This window comes from Ixodes scapularis, unplaced genomic scaffold, assembly GCF_016920785.2.
Source record: "Ixodes scapularis isolate PalLabHiFi unplaced genomic scaffold, ASM1692078v2 PGA_scaffold3__209_contigs__length_174095766, whole genome shotgun sequence".
Taxonomy (NCBI): Eukaryota; Metazoa; Arthropoda; class Arachnida; order Ixodida; family Ixodidae; genus Ixodes; species Ixodes scapularis.
In genome coordinates, this window is record NW_024609868.1 from 146,288,572 (window position 1) to 146,307,021 (window position 18,450).

At 43.1% G+C, this 18,450-nt stretch overlaps 1 pseudogene; it reads left to right on the forward strand.

Moving 5' to 3' along the window:
* The window catches only part of LOC121837305, a 37,416-nt pseudogene that overhangs the window by 1,323 nt on the left and 17,643 nt on the right, over positions 1 to 18,450 (forward strand).

Genomic DNA, 18,450 nt, shown 5'->3' on the forward strand with positions numbered 1-18,450 from the left:
TTCGTTAAACCGCGGGCTAACTTCCGACAACTGTAGTATATTGATATTAATTATATTAAAATCCTAACTATTAAAGTGACACGTAAAACATAAAACCTAGTCCACAGTGAACAATTAAAAAGCATTGAATAATGAGATCAGATTGTCTGAGATGTTCGTAAGGAGTCGTGAGATGAAAGCAAAAGCCCACACAGATGCCTAGAAATTACAAAACAAACAACGCCGTTTAAATTAGCTGCACTCTTTACTTTCGAGTTGTGGGCGTTAGAAACCTTCAGAATGCTTTTTAGCGTGAAGTTTACCAATCGTATGATCTACCGAAGAAACATTCTGAACTGTGAGGTGGCATTCAGATTTTTTTTTTTTTTTTTAAATTATACATATAGATTTTTTTTTTAAACGCGCTTTGTGAATTTATGCTTCGTGCCATCATATGCTGGCAGTTTACTAAGAAATAAATGGGAGCCGCGTTTCCGTTTTTTTTTCACAGTAAACAGAAAAGTATTGCTTACAAAGGCTGGGGGTTAGTATTAAAATGAAATGTTTATACACGAAGTGTTTTTATTTCTTCTAGTTCTTGACAAAATTTCCGTTTTTCGTTTCTAATGAATTCCTTTGTTTTGAAAATACATCAAGTTTAAAATTCTCATAACACGTGATAGTATTTTTTTTTTATCGCAGAAAAAAAGGTCAAGTTCTTAGCGGCCTTCTCTATTCCTGCGAGTACGAGAACTGTGCTGGCTGTAAAGAGGGACAAGTAGTCAGACACATACAAGCTTTACTTCCTGCACGGAATCCGGTTCTTCAGCCTCGTCTGGGTCGTCCTAGGCCACTCGTATAGCACCTCCATCTCCACCGTCCAATCCCATATATTGATACATTTCAATATGCAATGCAGTTCAAATCGCCCATATGTTAGGTTGCAAGGCATACATTTGGTTAGTTTGTGCATGCTTAAGGTAAAGACAGCAAAAAGATAAAAAAAAAACGCTGGATAAGAAACAATTACCATAATTCAGCAATATCGGAGGCCCATTCGACAATGCAGTTTCAGGCGCCTTAAGATAGGTTCGTTTTTTCTAGAAACCTTTTGCTTGGGCCACGAAAGTGGATGAGTCTTTGTTCTATTCCCGCCCTAAAAATAAAGTGCCTCCGGCAAAGCGTTGCTTAGTACCACCAAATTAACTGCGACGGCATATTGTCACGAATAACAATTGATGAGGCGATAAAGACTGAAGAAACTAAACGTTTAATGGGGCCAACTTGTGCCCAAAGGAATAAAAGGGTACAAAAGATAACACCAGAGCGTCGCGGGCGTCGAAGTCGGCGTGACAGCAGAGTCGAACGCTGGGGCGAAACTGACTCCGGCTTGCCACGCGGAGCCGCTTTTGTACACGCGTTGGCTTCTGGAGCATTCGATGTAGAAGGTTCAACGCGTAGAACATTCTAACCTCGAATCAACCTATACGGATCTCGAATTCACCAGAACAACACATTACAGTGTAAACAAAAATGCGTAGCCGCGGCCAGGAATCGAACCCTGGCCCTTCGCGTGGGAGACAAGCGCGATAACCGTTAGGCTACGGCCGCGCTGCCTACTTGGCGCGCGGCAATATAGGCTTGTCATATCGGTGTTGACTACCTTCATACACAGCACTAGATGTGTGCTTACTTCGCTTCTTGTCCTGCAATGTTTTTGCGCTTTTACACCGCACCCATTAGAGAATAATAACAAATAGTTACTGGGTAATCACAAACAAAATGTAAACAAATCGGGCCAGTTGCTGATGGCTATTAGAAAGAGCTTCATGTCGTCCTGCAAAAACTCTAAACATCACAATTTGCTTTGTCTGTTTTATGTTTGTAATATTTTAACGCATATAATGAATATTGTGCAACGTATGGACATGCATTTGTAAGTTAGCTGCACGTGTATTGTTTTATTTGACAAGACACACCAGTTTCATCACATATCAGTATTTGTTGATTAGAAAAAAATTAACATTTGGGAGGCCAAAGTATGAATACAATTGCGGAAAAAAGACAAGAAAAAACAGTTCTTTTATGCACCTACGCAGAGGTTGAAATTAAGTCTGAATTTCTCAATGCGTGTGAAGAATATTGCTAATCTGCACTATTGCATGGTGTTTTGTAGTGCATGGTCACCCGGACCATTGTTTTCTTCATTCGGCAATAATTATTTCTGGGATTACTAGAAGAACTAGACGAGGCGCATATTTCGTTCTTAAAAAAGCATATGGTGAGCGCGAACATTGGCTGTTACTTCTGTTTGGCCGACACAGCATAAAAGGTGGTCTACAATGTAATCAAAGATGGAATTCTTATATTTACGTTTTTTAGCCGCTGATCTACTCTAGTAAGTTAGTTAAATTTTGCTGCAAATGCAGCGCTTGAATTCGGTGATCAGCGGATGTAAGAACATTATAGCTTTCTCTACACACCACGCAACTATTGAAGTTGGTTGGTTAATTATACGTGTGCACGCTGAGCGTGTATTGTTTAATAGCGCAGTATTCTCCACGCATCATCATTTAGAGGGTTTGTGATCCAACGTTGAAATACAAAAGCTATAAAAAGTGTTTATAGATATTCATTTGTTTCGTTTACATGCAAGTAGCCTTCCTGTCTCCTTATTTAAGGCCTTAACGAAAGCGCGTGAGTTGTTTCTGTTTTTGTTTTTTGACATTAAACTCCAGATAATCAGACACACAAAGGCTACTTCCATGAAAACGATACGATTGGATGTACCTCAACACAGACTACGACTCTTTTATAATAAGGTCTTAGCACAAGCTATTATTTAAAATATATCGAATTACTCTGAGTTAATTAGCCAGTAAGAACCATCGGAAAAATATTGTTATCTTGCTCTATTGATATGTTGACAATACCATGTATCCCCGTTCTTCTCTTACGACATGCGCGAGATTTTTATTTTTTGAGTCTTAGAACAAGTTTGCCTTAACAACCTCTATTGACTCTCAAAAAAGAGGAGTATCGACGAAATTGCTTGGAAGCATGCACATGGGAATTTCGGGAAGCGTTGATATAGCACTTCATTATTTGTCATAGCATCTAAGTCTGTGTACCTCTGTCTTCCTTCTCAGGCCGTCTGGCCAATGCACTTCGCTATGGGGACAACATCGCAGGCTGCTTTATAACGGCTGGCTACCTGAGTGTGGACACTTTTTTCTTTCTGTCGTGAGTATTCTGATAATCTTTTATCACCAAGGTTTTTCTTTCTAGACTTGGATTTAGCACCCAAAAATTATAATGATAAAATGATTGTTAAAAGTGAAAGCCGTTTACAACTCCCTGTAACGCCGAATTAGAGCGCAGCTCTTGAGGAGGAGGAGGGAAGGGTACTGGGGGGGGGGTGAAGCGACCTGCGGGGGTCACGTGACCTTGGGGGGTCACGTGACCTTGAGGGGTCACGTGACGATGCCGATGATGTCATTAGTGACGTCACTGATGACGTCATCAGTGACGATGACAATGCGGACTCCGATGACGTCATCAGCGATGATGACGATGACGATGCGGATGTCGGTGACGTCATCAGTGACGTCACTGATGACGTCATCCGTGATGATGACAATGACGATGCGGATGCCGTTGACGTCATCAGTGACGTCACTGGTGACGTCATCAGTGATGAGGACGATGACGATGCGGATGCCGGTGAGATCATCAGTGACGTCACTGATGACGTCATCAGTGATAATGACGATGACGATGCGGATTCCGGTGACGTCATCTGGGAGGTCACGTGAACTCGGCGGGGGGTCACGTGACCCTGGGGGGGTGGTCACGTGACCTCGGGGGGTGTCACGTGACTTCGGGGTGTCACGTTACCTCAGGATGGGTCACGTGATCTCGGGGGTCACGTGCCCTCGGGGGGGTCACATGACCTCGGGGGGGTCACGTGACCTCGTGGTTACGCCGACGGCGACGCCAACGGCGACGCCAACGGCGACGCCAACGGCGACGCCGACGCCGCTCAAGCCGGAAACGGGCCCCTAAGAGCTGCGCTCTAAAAGAAGAAACACAGCACACGTGGAGCTTCAAGTGTACAAATTAGCATGACTACAAATTGGTCGCACACTTAAAACAAAATGTAATAGAGTTTCAACTTTCAAATAGACTTGCCAAGTTCCGGAGAAAAGCTGGGAAGTCTGTGGAGATGTCCAAGCTAGAGGATACGATTGTATTAAATGAAACTTGCATACGCGACACTGGTGAGAGTTTAGACACTAGTTGAATATAAAAGACAGTAAGATGTCTTGTAACGCGACAAGGAACATGAAAATCCAAAGAATTCAGAAGCTGATTAGCACCAGTCAAACCATTTACCACCCTTTGCAATAAAAATCAGATCACGCTCGAATCTTCTATTTGACAAAGACGCTCTTGAGAAGAAATTCATAATCATAATAAAAGTGACGCTGCAAGTGCCTATCATATAAAATGCTTATCATTCTTTTTTGCACTAATTCAACACTTAAAGGCTGTGCACGTGTTAGGGAATTCCAAACAACAAAGAAAAATTCAAGCCGTGAACGAACTAAAGCACAAAATAAACGAATATACAAACAGGGCGTCTGGTCTTTTTAGTCATACGAGACATGATATTAAGAGTTTTCATCGCACGACCAACAATAAAGGAAACATGAGCATTAAATGACAACGCGCTATCAAAGCACACACCAATATCGTTTATCGCTGTCACGCCCTCGATTGGAGTTCCTTCCAAAGAGTAAGTAAAATGCATAACAGTGCGTCGTCTGCTCAAAGAAAGAACCTTAGTTTATATAGGATTTAGGAGCAAATTATTCGCCAAAGACCATTACAGTATGTTATTCACTTCGTGCTGAAGAACATTACAATCAAGAGGAGTAGCAACGCGCATAAAAATATTAATATCATCCGCAAACAGTAGGAGCTCAGCTTTGTTTACACAGGAGGCTATATCATTAACAAATGTTATAAACAGAAGAGCCTCAAGAATAGACCCCTGTGGGACACCTGAAGTTAAGTAAAATAGTTTAGAATGGACACTAGAAATTCGAACATGATTCGTACGACATGACAAGTAGCTTTGAAACCAGCCAAGTAGTTCAGAACAACAACCGTATAACTATAATTTATGAAGCAATAGCTCGTGATCAACTTTATCGAATGCGATAGACATATCGAAATAAATAGCATCTGCCCATCCCCTGTTGGTCACAATTAATGCAGAGAAATGTAGAAAAGGAGCGCAAGTTGGTTTCGACCGACCGTCTCGTAATGAACCCCTGCTGCGAAATCGTTAGTTTTTGATGAAAGTACTGAGTTATTCGTTTATGAATAGCTTTCTCAAACAGATTAGAAAAGCCGAACAATAAAGAGACAGGCCGATAATTACTGACAACCGATGAATCACCCCCTTTTAATATTTGCACAAGAACCGTTTTCATGTATAACGATGAGAACAAACCAGAGCGAAGTGACAAGTTGAAAATGTGTTTTAAAATCGGTGCGAACAAGTCACCACAACCTTTGATTATAAAGCTCGGAATACAATCTACTCCAGTAGATAACTTCGGTTTAAGATTTGTGATACCTTCCTCAATTTCATCCGTATCTACTCTGAAGCCCCAGAAAACATCCTGGCAGTTCACTTCCATGTCAGTAGGTTGAATGGTTGGCTGACCAACTGTGTAGCAATGACTAAAATAGTCTGCAATACGGTCTGCCACCTCTGGTGGGGACGAAAAATACGTAGTGTTTCCAGTAGAACAATCCCGGAGTGAAATTTCATGTGCATTGTTAGGAGTGTGCTGCTTTGCACATTTCCAGAACATTTCGGGGCAGCGGTTCCGACTGCGCTCGACATCATCAAGATGTAACTGTTTATCGCGCGAGTGCAATTTTTTGAGAAGATAACGATAAATTCTAAATTGGTGTAATAAAAGATAAAGCCTGTTTTTGTGCTGTTTTTTTTTAATTTTATGAAAATTATCTTTCGTCTTAAGGTACATTTTTAAATCATTGGAAAACCAGTCCGGGTATTTGAAAAGTTGAGAATTGCGTTTAGGAACAAAAATGCTAATCGCGTCTTGCACAACTGACGTAAACGCTTCTTTTGCGAGATTGGTGTCATCCATTTCAAGAACAGCGCTGCAGTTATAAATATGAAAGGTATTTATACATTCCCAAATAAGTTCCTTTGGGGTACCAGTAGGCTGAGGGTCTGTTCAACACTTGCAACTTTCTTGGCAGCCGTATCTGAATATTGAGAGGTAAATGATATACATCCATCTTTACTAGAGGGATCGAAACAGTACTAAATGATTCGATTGGAATATTTGATAACACTAGGTCAAGAACATTACCAGCGGAGTTTTCGAAAGTGTTAAGCTGATTCAGCCCACAAAATGTATAAAAGATAACAACCCAGCCGACAACACCATTTAACTACAATGTCTTTGCCACGTAGTTCAATCTAAAAACAAGGTTTCGGTTGCGAGTTCAGTTGCGAGTCGGCGGTTGTGTGTCGTGCTTGTTCCTTTTCTCTGTCCTTGTCTTTGTGTGCGCTGTTCTGTTCATCATGTCATCATACCAACTCGCCCAACTTACAACACTTCTGCAAGATAAGTGATTACTTGCGCGGATTGGCTAGATATTACCAAGACTACCATTGAGTGCACTAATGAAACCTGCGCAAACAACCTCTTCACCAGGTGATTGACGCTTGTTTTCAAACAGCTGCAAGTGACGAATTATGTGCTTGAAATGATTTCGAATGAACACTCTTTTATTTTAAGTATTCATAAGGGTCCCGGGTGATTAATAAAATGTACTCTTGAAAAATCTAAGTACATGATCAATTTATGCTCTTTAAACAACTCATCTGTATTTTCTGCAAGTTTACCGATAGAAAAATTAGGTTTTGTAGGACAACACGCTATTATCTAGTTTAAAAAACAAAAAATCGGTCTCTTTCTGTTTTTTTTTAGGCGTAGCTCTTATTTGGTCGAACTAATTTTTAGTTCAGCCCTGCCAGATGAGTTAACTATAATACCATCTGGAAATAATCAAGGTGAGTTTGCTCATAAAATATAATTATTTGCAGCAAAAAACTACCTTGCGGCTTCGAGGAAAAAACACTGCACGACATCGTTAACTACTTTACGCCCGGCATATGTTGTGATTTGAGTATCTAGTTACCTTGTGTATTTGCGATGTCCTAATTAAACCAACATCTCAACGTTAAAACAACACCTCTATAGTGTCGTTCGAAGTACCCCAGTGTTCAAAGCCTTCATCTTACATCATGTAGCGTCTTCCGTCGCTTCCCACCCTAACCAAAGACTATGAGCAAATAAATTTGTTTTCATAGAGTTGTCATTCCAGGCGTGTGGAACAATTAATTTTTGACAAACCAGCATTGTTTACCTCTAAAATATTTCCGGTGTACGCAATATTCTAAACGAAGGGTAAAGCTTATCGATGATATTTGCATTGACATACGATGGGTTGCAATTCGACATTGTGAGTCACGATTGTCAAGTACGCCTTTTTCAGCGGGTTTCTTCTGACGTACAACCTTATGAGAGAACGCGTCACCGGATTGGTTGGGGGATGCATTGCTCTCGTCCGGTGGTGAATAAGGCAATAAGTGCAAAACTAATTACGGTGTAGTGGCTTCGGTGTGCATGGTGTAAGAGTTTTTTATTGTAATATCTACTGTATGCGATTGAAATGTCCAAACATTTTATATACGCAAATTTTCATAAATTTTAGTATTATGCCGTTTAAAATTGGCTCCGAAGGCAGAGACAACAATGTATATAAATAGTTGCTCGCGCAAGAGACACAGTACGGACGTAAGGCATACTTAGTTTAGTTGATATTTTGTTTTGCTATTCTATCCCCTATAGTGGTTACTGCAAATAACATTGTGCAGTATTTTTTTTATTCACGAGAGCAGTAGATCACGTCAATATAATTAGCTGTTATGCGTAGAGCCATTTGCCTGCTTCTCGAGCAGGGGTTGTGACTATGTCAGACCGGTGAGGTTCTATTGGTTGATTGAAAATAATAGTGGGTAGGCGTTAAGGCATCTAGCATTGAGGTCTACCCACTATTTGTTTCAGTCAGCCGATACAGAGCTCGGCGTCGTTCTGAAGTCAACACAACTCCCGCGCTAAGACAAGACGACTTGCTTTCCGCATCCATCGAAACAAGTTTTGTAATAAGTTAATTTTTATATTTATTTTTGTAAATATGTTTGATATCCCTTATAATCCTTTCATTGATAGCCCTGAATACATAATTAGCGTTTTTGTAGCTGCCATTATTATCGTGACTACAGTGGCTTCTTGTTGTAATATCTTGGCAAAGAAAAGAGCGCATTTCCAATACAGAAAAACTTGAACGGCCTTTTCAAAACATTCAAAATAATGATTATAGGCAAAATATTGCGGGTCATCTGTTTTGTGACAAAATAAAACTATTTCGGTGCATCTTTCTTGTTTTCAATGTGCTCATTTATTGTGACGCACCTTGTTAATTACATTACGTAAAATATATTTAGTAGATAATGAAAAAAATATAAATGTAAATTACAGTGCAATGGGCATAAATAAAATTCAATATAAATTACAAATTTTCTACGCTACATCTACTCTCTTTCGAGCAGTATGCAACAGGAATCTGCTTTATCTAATCCAGGAGGAGCTCAATGCAAAAGTCGTTGTACTCTTCATTCCGCAGGGGAACAGTGCTGCTCTTCTTCACTATTATGCGCACGTACCTGTTGCCCCCCTTTATCAATGAACCCAACACAAAAGAGCATTTGGCAATTTTTATACATTCTTTAGAAACCACTACTGGGCGCTTCTGCTTCAGATTCGGAACTTCACGAAGGACCTTCCCCTCGTAAGTGATACACTCGAGTACATAACCGAAACGTTGTTTGTCTAGAGACATACACTGCGCTGGAACATATATTATTAATGCAATTTTATGAATAAAAATAAGGCACGCTCAGATATAAATATTTGATGAACACCATCAGAAACCTAAATTTTTTGCCGTAAGGTATGTTTACTACGCGTGTAGCATTTTCCCACGTACACATAATCACGCCACTTTAATTCAAGATCTAGCATTCACGTACCTACTTCCCAGGTAGCACACCGCGTCGGCCGGTATCGGGACTACGCCGGCCGGTCCCGGTAACAGGATGGCGGCGCCCGGCCATTGGCGCCGGTGAGCTACCGGCCCCGGCCGGCGTCGGGGTTTCGTCTTGCTCACTGGCCAGTTCAGCCGAAGAAGTTACAGTGACTGGCCGGCATCGGGTTTTTGCTGTCTTTGCTGGCCAGTCTTTCCATGGAGGTTCCAGTAACTGGCCGGCATTGGTATTTTGCTGTCTTTGATGGCCAGTATTTACATGGAAGTTCAGTAACTGGCCGGCATCGGCACTTTGCTGTCTCTGATGGCCAGTATTTACACGGAAGTTCAGTGACTGGCCGGCATCGGCGCTTTGCTGTTTAGGCTGGCGAGCCCCGCCATGGAAGTTCCGTTTACTAACCGACATCGTTTTATCTTTTTTTTTTTTTTTTTTGCCGTTTTTACTATGCAGTCAAGTCATTCAGATTCTGACGAACTGTGGCAATTCATGAATAGCGAGTGGAAATATTCGCATAGATCAATCCTTTGCAAATAACTGCCGACGCTGGTGTATTTGATCCCAGCATGGCAAGGCTGACGTGTTTTATTGCGAAAACGCGAGAAAAAAACAATGCGGCGAGGAACATTTGCAGTTCAGGATTCGAGAATCTGACCACCAACGCCATGAAGAATAAATTACACAACGCCGAACGATACCTTTTCAGGAAGCTAGTTTAATTTGATGCACTATACTTAAGGTCGGTGGTATACGCACGTATTTGGCTCTGATAAGAAAATTAAAATAAAAACGGTATAGCGGAGAATCCGAATGAAGAGCAACAACCACAATTAACAAACACGTGGCATGATTGAGCACGCGCTTTGAGTTACAAAAACTATAATTTGCATTGCATTGCAGAATCTGGACAAGAAAGAGATGTGTGTATTGCTTATGACGCTACGAGAGGTACACAACTCTCCTGAGATCGTGTTATTGGTGATTTTAATTGAGTGTGAAAATATGCTATTTCAGTCAAGAATCTGCTGTTTTCTGTGGTAGTTACGATCATCTAACAGAAATATTTCAAATTCTGACATAGCCAGACGATTTGTCCCCCGGTAGCTTATGTTATATACGACATACCGCACCAAAAACAAAAAAAAACAAACAAATATAAAAACATTTTTTTTTTTTTTTTTAACACGATAAAGGCGTTGTGGATGTTTACACTGCCGGGTCGTGAATGTGACCCCTTGACGCTGCGAAACATAAATGTTCTAATACCGAACGATGCCGTTTGTGAAAGCTAGTTTAATTATCCGCACTGTTCTTGGATCTCAGGAATAAAAACATGTATAGGCCTAATAAAAAAGTAAAACTGCGGAGCGCAACCTTGATAAGTAAAATCAGGCGGCAGGCGAGGGAAATATCACTGATGTACCAGAAGAAAATTAAGTACTACTTTCCGTAAGTCAGAAAAATAAGAGATGTGCTTAATACGTACCGCGCTGTGAGCTCAGCTAAATAACTGTCTTAAAATAGCGGTATTTCTGTTTTAACAGTGGGTAAAGTTGACCACCTTCAGACAAACTTCGGCTGCATCACTGTGGCAGTTTGACCACTTACTCATTTTCTCATTTTGCTCTCAATATTCCCATTATTATTACCTTCTTTACTTCGTTGAAAGGACTTGCGCTGTTTGCCTACTACACTGACCCAGAAATTAGCACGGAGGGAGCGAATTATCCCGGCAAAACAAGAGGGCCACGGCTTGTGCATTGCATCAATTTAAATTTGGGCTCGCACTTCTTATTTCCAGATTTTGCGTGATTTTTACCCTAAAGTAAGGGGCCGGCAACTGCAAAAAACATAAAAAAAATATTAAAAAGAAATAAAAAACGTAGTAAAAAAAACAATAAAAATCTTCGCACTTCCGGGATTCGAACCACCGACCACACGATCACCCGCAACGCGCGTTAACCACCAAGACCAAATCGCCAAATCGGAAACGCGTTGTTTTTAGTAGTTTATATGTCTGCTGAGTTCGTTTGAATACATTGTACGGTTAGTTTCGTATGTAATTTTTTGTTACGTGTTCAGGAGGTTCAGGACGTATTTCTAATATTGTGGCAATTTTTGCATACTCAATGATTTATTATTACTGTGTCTTTTAATAGTTTTTTAATGCGCTTTGCTGATCGTTTTATTGCAAGCGTGTTGAAGATACGCGCCAATACGAGCACATAGATTCCGTAAAGTCGTTAGACATCCATAATAGCCAACGAACGCGATCCAATCCAATCCGCAGCCTTGTTTTGCCGGGCTTGTTGGCAGTGTGTGTTTCACGTCTCTGTCTTGAGGTCAATTTACCGATTAGTCGTGATGCGTGGAGTTCAACTTAGTTTCAAATGTGTCCGAAAACGAAGGAAGCGACTGTGAGCCGTGGAACTACGTCGAATCTGCTCAACAGCCAAGATCATGGCACGGTCGTTTCAAAGTAAGTTCCTTTCTTTGTCCGTTAGGGCTAGATTATTCTTTTTTCCGTTCAAAATGCTTGTTATTGTCTAGATCGCTTGCTTTTACCAGTATTACTAATTGTGCGCGAATGGTGCTATGCGAGGCTGTTTTGCTTCGTTCACAAATAGGCTGTGTACTCGGTCGGAACTTTTTGGGAGAGTGGGGGGGAGGTGTTGGACGGCGGCGCCGGCGGCGGCGGCGGCGGGCGTGCGGGCGGCCGGCCGGCCAGCCGGCCAGCCGGCGGGTGGAGGCGGAAAGGGGAGGGGGAGGGGGGGAAGTTTGATTGCCTCCCTCCACCGTATTGTTCACTGGTAAACTAGGATGTCTGGAAGAGCGCGGTGCCCCCCCCCCCCCCCCAAAAAAAAAAAAAAAATAAATAAATAAAGCACTTAACTTAGCGCGGTGCCCCTCCATCGTCTAAGCTCTAGGTTAGACACTACGGGTGGATTCCGTGTGCGTATTTGCGTCCGGAGAGCTGAGCCAGGCAAAAGGCAGAGGAGGATCGAGCAAGTCCGTAGCTTCCGCCGCGCAGTCGTCTGCAAACGGCTTTATTTTCGTGACTCGTTATCAGAAAGAATTGTCAAAAATTGGTGCCGCGATGAATTCATCCCATGGTGATTTGCATAGCATACCGCTCCTGATCGCAAAACTTTGTGCCCACGAAATAATTTTTTGATGCCGCTTCTGGGGAAATTTACAAGCATGTCCTGGATTAAGGTAGTGTCTCGCCAGTTTATGAGAGGTATATTTAGTTCAGTGTAAGTATATAGTGTTAGACATGCCTCACCCAATCCCTGTATTTTTTCGTTTGGTACTGCCTTGAGCGAATGGTGTAGGTTGTAATTGTTTTTAGTTGTTGCATGATTGTAGTAAGGTGGTGAGCTTTACTAATTAAACAGCTTGAAAAACAGTTCACCACAAAAGGCAAGGAGACAAGCAGAGTTACGTGTAAACCATACGCAAGCGCAGACTCTCGACTCGCATGAACAGAGAAGGAAAAAATAAAGAATGCGGAAGGAGCTCAAGCACAGGCCCAAGTGGAATGCGCCGATTCACCCATTAGCAAGAGCAGATTTTAAAACCATAATTTCCTTGTCTGTTAAGGCAACAGATTGATGGCCAATACATAAAGACAGCTTAATCTCTCTCTAAAGTCTACGATGAATTGTCACCTACTTATGCACTATTTACACTGCTCATGTGTCCTCCTTATAGCCTCGTCCCACTAGAGCGACAGACAGCAACACACGACGAGCGACACACGACGCACGCTGTCCCACCTGGCGGACACGACGCAGGACACGGGGACGAGGAAACTTCTTTCCTAGTGGGATTGGAGTTGTCAACAAAACACTTCAAAATACACAGATAAACAGTCTGGCGATGCGGTTTTCATATTTTGCTCTTTGGGCATTAAATGCGCCGACAAACACGGTGAAAGTGGAGACAATTACTTTGTTTCTTGATTAAAGCTTCCGCTTCTCTTCATTTGCCGTTGGCGACTTTCCACAAACAGTCGTGACAATTGACACCAAACTTTTTCTGAACTAGAATACCCGAATCATTCCTTTTTTTTGGGGGGGTCGTTCGAGGAATTCTAAGTTAGCACCAAGGAATTTCACCCTGATTTTGAGGATGTTTAAAACTTCATATCCGAATGATCGAGGGCAGGCGTTTTATGGGGGACAATACGGCATCCCGATCATCACAGAACGTGATGACAAGTCTCGTCTGCCGGAATGGCTTGCCGCGGAACGTCGTGTCCTACTTCGTGGTGAGCGGTCTTTGGTCAGTCCTCGAACATGGGTGTATCCATCCTGATTTAGGGGCGTAGACCTCGGCGTCTTGAAGCACCAAATCGCGCACAGAGTTTTTGCGAGCAAAACCAGCCACAGACAAGCCTTTCGCAACATGACTGCCCAGCGCCAGCAAGCAAGCCGCGCCCGCGACCACTATGAGCAATCGAGAAACTGGAACTGCGGGAACGGGGAGAGGCCGCCAAGGGCTTCTCTGAAGGTCGAGCGGTGGAGCAAGCCACGGGAGGAAGGGTGGAAGGGTGGAAAGAGAGGCAACAGAGGGCACAAGCGGGCGAGGAGGATAAGTTTGTATCCGACAGATGTTCCTCGGTGGGACTGCTTGCTGCGCTTCAAGTCCAACAACAGACAAGAACTCGTCCGTCGTCGATGGTTTGTCGGCGATTGTCGCGGGTGTTGGCCGTTGCAGTGGGACAGCATCGGCGACACGGAACTTTGTGGTGTCGTCGGACAAACATCGGTGTTTGTCACTCTAGTGGGACGAGGCTTTTAGAGAAAACGTGAATAGTTAGCAGATACTGTGAAAAACATACAAGGGAATTATTTTAGGCCTTTATTATTCATAGTATGGGCCACCAATGTGTTCGCACATCCGTCTGTTACCTGAGCTGCCAAGAAAATCGTGTTTACAGTCTTATGCATATGGGTGGGAGTCGGCACGTTCCACTTGGACCTGTTCGAACTTTTGCTAAAGCTCGTTCCGCATTCTTTATTTTTTTTCTTCTCCAATTTGTGAGTTGGGAGGCTACACTCGTATGTAGTGTGTGTATTCCTCTCCTTTATTCCTTGTTTTTTGTCTGTTATTTTTCAGGATGTTCAATCAGAATGAACTCGCCACCTTATTACATGGAAAGGCTGTTGTTAATTCCAAAGTGTCTGTAAAACAATCTACCTGACATCTTTTGCTCACGCCCCGGTTTCTGAAGCTCACATTCTCCGAACACAGCCTTTCTGATTTCTCTGATTCTTTTTCTTTTTTCTTTTATGCTCAATAGATCAAGTTGTGAGTGTGCACCAGTCTGCGTCCTCTGTGTTCCTGTCCTTTTGTCCTTGTCTTTTTGTGCACTTTTTTCAAGTTGGTCCATGATATTTTTTATCGTATATTCTAATCTGTGTTTTCATCTTTATACTTGCTGCAGTCCTTACCAAGTAGAAGTTGGCATTCACTTTCACCATCCTGATGTGAGTGTCCTGAGGCGACACAGAATGACAGCTTCCTCTGCTGAAGGCCAGGCTTGATGGAAGACTGCCAAGGCTGTTCATGGTAAGGTGCTCTATATATTGAGCAATATAATAGCAACTTATTGCTGATAGGATTGTTTTTAACGCAGACTGTGTTTATGGACTGGCCTTTAGCAATTCCGATGCCACTCACGTGGAATGAAACACTCTAGGGGAATTGCGCATCCCATTCGTAAGCGGAATGCTGAGTTTACAACAGAAGTGCGTCTCAACTTGCTGCCAGTATTGCTGTGTGTGTTGTGTTTGTATTTTTATTTGTTTGTTTAATGTTCCCAATAATGGCTGCAGCCTTCCCATTGGAAGTGGCAACACGCAAACACAAATGGACGGCAAGAGAGGTGAACAGCGCCACTCACGCCGTTCGCCACCGCACCCATTGGTTTTCGGAGAGGTTTGCAGTATTGGTCTCTATGGTATTTGGTCATATATCGCACATGAACACAACCAGGGCACTGTGCCTACAATTCAGCACTCGCAAGATTTGCGTGAATACACCCTGCAGCTGGTCGCATTTTCAGAGTAATTTTAATGTTGCAAAAATGAATAATGACATTGGCATATTTCTCGTGCCAAATCCTTCATGCCTGTTCCGAACTCTGATCTCCACGAGATCACAGTAGAGTCGTTTCTGTTGTACAGTAAAACCTCGTTAATTCAACCCCCGCTAATTCGGATAATTTGAACGGTCGATCCGGTCCCGTCAAACATATGTATTAGTCAATGGCAGCAAACGCTCATTAATTCGGAGGGAACGCTGCGCACTATGGTTAATTCGGACAAATTCGGCAGGTGGTGCTAGCTACCGTCTGTTCCAAAGGGTATGACCGCTATCCATCCGAAGTGCGCACGTGGTTTTTCCGGTTTTCCCATGGTTCTTCGCTCTTTCGGTTCTCCGTGTTTCGCACCAGTTTTGCTCTGGATCGCCGTGCTTCAGCGCGTTACTCTCCTGGCATGGAAGCAGCAGAAGCATTGCTGTAACGGAAAAAGGGTAGCACAGCTAGGTGACCGACGACCGGAATGGCAAAATCGCGACACGCGGGGCTTTTGTTCCCGAGCCTGCCAATAGCGAGAGTGACAGTCACGTTTTATGCCTCAACGCGGGGATCCTAAAGCCCGCCATTTTAACAACTATCCTATCCCTCAATTTTTCGCTGGCCACCCCTGCATTGAAAAATGCAACGTGACTGGCACTCTCGCTATCGGCGCTCGGGGAAAATAGCGCCGGCTGTCGCGATTTCGCCGCTCCGATTACTGGTCAGTTTTGCTACTCGTTTTCCGTTGCAGCTGTACTAGGCTAAGTGGCAACGAAAGTGGAAATACTGAGGGCCTTGGAGGGCGGCGTCTCTCGACAAGTGATGGAAGGTTGCGACGTCAAGAGAAGCACTTTGGCTACATACGTAAAAATTGTGGCCGATATCCTACAGGCTTTCGAGAGCGAGAAGTTCAACACGAAAAGAAAGCGGCCTTGGAAGGTGGTGCACCCGAAACTAGAAGAGGCCTTGCTGTACTACATTGTCAGCGCACGGGATGCGTAGCTCCGACAGTGCGAGTGCGGTGGAGCACTCGACCGCGCTAAGGAAAGTTGCCGTCTCCGCCCAAGTGTCGTCCAGAAAGCAGGCGGTAATAACAGATTTCTTCTCAAAATAAAGGAAACGTTTTCGCGCAGCTTTCTTTGTTCTTTCGATATTTCGACCTTCGGATAATTCAGACATTTTTGCCAGTCCCATGAGATCCAAATTAACGAGGTTTTACTGTAGTGGCACGGCAGACTCTATACTTGTTTTGCTTCAATCTTTGTAAGGGGGATGCTGTAATCCAATTCTACTCATCCCTGGTGTACTAGATAGCACCATATTTGCAGAGATAGTCTTCAGATTTTGTAGTTCCATCGAAATATATTTCAGCTTATAAAATATTTGTTATTTGGCTTGTAAATTTTCAAGCAGATCTAGATTGAAGGCAGCAAATATCTTACCTGCAGTCATGGTATGTGTCCGAAGTATATTGCATTAACATAATTGACCCAACCTCTGATTTTTGTTTTCAGTGCCTCTAGCGAATTGTGGATGCTAGGATTGCTTTTGTTTGTTTCACATTATCTACAACACTTTTTTCACCTTTGTACTCAGTGCAGCCCTTGCCGAACGGAAGCTAGCATCGACTAGGCCAATTCGTTCCTGCATCACCAGCCGACCCGAGGATCAGGTCCATGGCAGTCTGCAAAGGTTGTTGATGGTAAGCTGCCTTATATATACAGCTGTGTAATAGCAGCTTGTCCTGGATGACAATTTGAAATGCGTGTTTATGTTTTAGAAAGTGAAATTCGCATGGGCATACTTGCAACGTGAAAGCTTACCAAGCCTGTTCTGATCTTTCATCCTTTTGAGATTTCAGTACAGCCGTTTCTGCTGCACACATACTGCCTACTTCGGCCAGGTAGAGACTTGATATATATGAAGGTAAGCAGGCGATTATCAACTGCTCAATGCTGTCCGTGGTGTTGTTCTCTCCTTATCAGATGACTTACCATGCTTGGTTTGCAAGGCATTTTAAAAGGAGAGCAAGTCCGCTGGTGCATGATGCTCCCAGTACTGAGCAGTCGACGATCGCTTGTTCACACTCGTAGAGATCACGACTGTACTTCAAGCTCGGCAAGTGTGACACTTATGTGATTCAGCCTAGCTGTGGTGTGCTGAGCGGTATATGTAGAGCTAGTTTACTTGAGCACACACAGTGGCTGTGCGGTATAAAACGCGCCCAATTGGCAACTTTAATGCAGTCTCGTGTAGTTCCATTGATGTTTTCTTTTGGCGTGCATGATATGTGTTCACACTTTTTTTTTTCCTCGCTTACCGACAGTCCTAGCTGTCTGCAGAGAGTAAGTGTGAAACATGCCAACAAGCCTCTAAAGCAGTATGCAGTGCAATTTTGGTCTATTGTGCAAGCGAGGAAGAAAACTGCTCGTTTGGCTGTTGAGGCTGCGACATAGACATTAGATAGTTTTATCTGAGCATTGTTACGACCCGCTCCACTCAAAAGGAAAGCACCTGCATGCTCACAACGCTCAGTCAGCAACGACCAGTCGGAGCGCAGATGCCGATGGAGCAGACAACTCCTGCACCCCGATGACCTCTGCCGACTGAGCGTTACGTGCGTGCCTGGTTACTTTCCTGCTCAGTGGCTGAGCGGAGCGGCCCGTAAAAAGCGCTCAGCTAAAACTTTTTCTGATAGGGGGTGGCTGACACATAGATATTTCAGGCAGAAGGATGGCCGACATTGGCTCACATCAATTCTCAGTATGAGCAGCTCTCATCGCAATACGGAAATTATGATTCAAACTTCCTCTACCCCTTTCTGAAGGTTTTGAAGGTGCTCCTAGCAGTATTGTTGGGCTAGACATAATCATACCCAGATCCACTCCAATAAATTCTAAGAGGATGAAGTCAGTTGCCACATAGCTTGTGCAAAGCTAAATCTGGAACTCGCTCCTCCTTCCTGTTTTTCACTGTATTGAGAACCTTGTCTCAGTATGTGATGGGTCTGTGAAGAAAATAGACCAGATAAGCAATATTACTCAGAAAATAGATGTCCCATACATATTAACCTGCACCTACCAGCCACTGTACACCACCTCACTACTGATTTGTTATCTTTCTATTGATTTGCCTGAACTGTTCGCACCTGTAGATATTAATG